The following is a 3683-nucleotide window of genomic DNA, read 5'->3' on the forward strand; positions in this document are numbered from 1 at the left end:
AGTGCAGCTCAAATGTGGTTTGTGCTCAGAAAGGGTTTTATCTGTGCATGTTCTGTGAGCATCTGCCTGACTGTATCTATCCCACAGTGAAGTAGAGGACAATAGTTCAGGTGAAAGAGGCTACCAGCTCCATCTCAGAACTAATGACAACATTTATTGTTTTGCTTAAAGCCTTAATTTCATTTTTACTAGCTATGAATATCTATTTTTTTTCATCTTAATATAATAGAATCTAACAATGATGTCCACTGAAAAATCATCTTCTATTTCCAACTAAAATTGTTTCCTGTAATGGAAGCAGCCATTGGGAGTATCCTGATGAATGCATGGAGGAGCTCCCTTGCTTTCAGATTCACTTTTCCTCCTGGTCCCAAGTTTTCTTCTGTAGTCTGATTGAATGAATCAAAAGAAGTTGCTCAAAGATGCTGTAAATTGCTGTAACCTGCCCCGAGTGGGCCCCACTTTGAGCACTGTGTCAGTCCAGGAGATTTCTGACCTAGATTGTGCTACAGTTCTGTGATTTCAGATAAACCACTGTGTTCCTAATATTCTGTTTTATAATGTAATTTATCAAATTATGCTTGATTTAGTTTAATATGATCTGTTAGTTTGCTATATTCTGCTAAAAACCCACCACATATTATTATGAGGCTCAGTCCAGCCTTGAGAAGTCCACAAAAACAGAATATTAATTTTCTTTTTTTATATACACATATATATTATATGATTTAGAAAAGAGAGGTCAACAGCCAAACTACTTCTGGAACCCCATATAGGGTAGAAAACCAATTATGCAGTGAAAGATTTCCACTAATATTAATCCAAGCTGGAACCAGCTGGTTTATCCTTCAATTTGCACACATTAGACATGCCATTTATTCAGTGCTTAGAGTAAATGGAAAAGGTTTCAGTGAATTTAGTCCTGCCTAGTGCTTGTGCTTTGTTTATTAGAGCAAATCTCCTTCACTTTCTAAATAAGAACAGTTTTTATTGAAATGATTCTGCATGAGATTTTCCAGGAGTGAGGAAAGGCCACTTGAGTTGTTTTAATGCTGGTCCTGCTGATAGAGTTCAGCACGTGTACTGTGAATGACATTTTAGGAGTAGAGGCCAAAGGGAATAAAAAATTTCCTATCATCATCCATGGCTTGCACTTAGGCTGAACTATGGTAGTCAAACTACTAAGGAAAGAGACATGAAAATTTTAAGAAGTTTTTCAGTCTGTTATTTTTTAAATATATTATTCGATACTATTATTTTATTATGGAATATAAATTCTGGGTGTGTATGCCAGGAAATGCTCAGGAATATTGTGAATGATTTCACTTCTGGCTCAAAACACTGTTGGACCACAGAGTTCTTTCTGCTTGGCTTTTGCATCCTATGATCTGTCTGAAGAAAATCCCTGACTTTCAAAACATAGTTCCCAGTTTAAGGTTTTGGCAACTCCATCTGACTTCTGTGCACCTACTCAGATTGCAAGAAAACCATTAGCAACAAACTGTGCCGTCTCTCCAAGTTACGTCCTAGTTTGCAAAATTTCTCATGGAAAGGTGAGCATGGAGAAGCTCACTTCTTTATTTCCTTTAGGCACAAGCAAGCAAATAAAATGACGTTTAATATGCAGTTTTCTGGACTGTGTATGATTAAGCCCACTGTGGGAATGATAAATGATAAATTCCCACAGTGCTAAAATCCCAAGGAAATGACTGGGATCCATTAGGAAGTGCTGCTACTCATCCATCCTCCTGCTGAAGTGCTGAAGGATTTACTCCGCAGGAGCTGGCTCCTGGGATTGAGAGAGGTTTGCCAAAAGCCCTGGGAACAGCTGACCAAGGCTGGTTCAGGATATTGCAGCCAATTTGGAAAGCTTTACAGATTCTGTTGTATTTGCAGGAGGCCAGTGCAGAACAACAGGTTTATAGTTTTACTTTCCTAATGAAATAATCCAGTGACAAAGTGCACACTGTAGTTGTGCCTGCATTTGGAAATACTGGGTGTATGTGGCTTGCTTTGCTCACCTGGCAATTTTTTTTTTTTTTTTTTTTTTTTTTTTTTTTTTTTACATATATAGCAAACTAACGCCAACTGCTGCAGAATTGTAAGCTCCATAGCAGTCAGTCCTGTTTGCTTCTTTTCAGAATGGTGGTTACTTTGAAAATAAAAAAGGAATTGAATTTTTTTAAAAGGCAGCATATATGGCAGAAATCAGAGTAGATTGATATCCACATGTATAGATATCCTTTAGTTTAAAAATTCCTCTTCTATTTAAGCATATTGAGAGACAGCAGAACCCTAACCTTCTCTAGTATTAACGCATGGTGTTTTCCTGAAGTAGGCTCTGTTTTCCACCACTGTCTTCTTATCTTTTCTGCAATACTATTGTTTTGCTCTGAGGTTTGAATATAAACTATTCCTATATAAACTATTCCTGTAGAATGGAAAAATGAGGATATAGCACACAGGTTCAGGAAAGACCAAAGTTTTAATGCATTTTCTTAACACTTCCATCTGACTGGAGGAAAATAGTGCAGTCCAAATTGGTAAAATTCTTTCTATTATTTCCTCCCCAAAATTAGAGTCATCCCTCATACAGGGGTTGACTATCTGAAAGCATACACATACACTTAACTAGCTGAAATTTTAAAGTACCCTGAAAGTTACACAGTAAATATAAGAATTAGGTGTAGTACTTTGTGTTTTGTTACCTAAAGTAACAAAAATGACAGAAAAAAGATGAGATGTCACTGTTAAGAGACTGGAATTTGTGCCTCTTATGACTTTTGGGTGTTATTTTTGGCAGAGTCTTCTTTGTCTTATTTTTGTTAGCTTCTGAGTCAATAGAGATTTGCAGCTGCTATTGAAAGGATGTATTTATATCTCTCAGCCTTACCTGATTACAGAGGCTTTGACATCTTTCTCCTTTCCATTTTGCATTTGGCTCTTGGTACAGAGAGGTTGTGTCTCATCTTCCAATCCACAAAAAGGGCCAGAAAGAGAACGAGGCCCGTCAGCCTGACCTCAGTGCCTGGCAGGGTTATGGAGCAGCTCATCCTGGGGGCAATCACACAGCACCTGCAGGATGGACAAGGGATCAGACCCAGCCAGCACGGGGTTAGGAAGGGCAGGTCCTGTCTGACCAACCTGAGCTCCTTTTATCATCAGGTGACTGCCTGGGGGATGAGGGGAAGGCTGTGGATGTGCTCTACCTGGACTTCAGCAAGGCCTTCGACACCGTCTCCCACAGCATTCTCCTGAAAAAGCTGTCAGGCCACAGCTTGGACAGGGGCATCTGTGCTGGGTTAGGAACTGGCTGGAGGGCCGGGCCCAGAGAGTGGTGCTGAACGGGGCTGCATCAAAATGGCGGCCGTGGTGTCCCCCAGGGATCAGTGTTGGGCCCGGTTCTGTTTAATATCTCTAGTGAGGATTGAGATGAGGGGATTGAGTCCATCATCAGCCAATCTGCAGATGACACGAAGCTGGGGGGAGTGTGGATCAGCTGGAAGGCAGGAGGGCTCTGCAGAGGGACCTGGACAGACCGGAGAGTTGGGCTCAAGAAGGCCAAGTGCCGGGTCCTGCACTTTGGCCACAACAACCCCATGGGGAGCTCCAGGCTGGGCACAGAGTGGCAGAAAGGGAGCTGGGAGTCTGGATTGCCAGGAAGCTGAAGAGGAGCCAGCAGT

This window comes from Heliangelus exortis, unplaced genomic scaffold (assembly GCF_036169615.1).
Source record: "Heliangelus exortis unplaced genomic scaffold, bHelExo1.hap1 Scaffold_66, whole genome shotgun sequence".
Classification (NCBI taxonomy): domain Eukaryota; kingdom Metazoa; phylum Chordata; class Aves; order Apodiformes; family Trochilidae; genus Heliangelus; species Heliangelus exortis.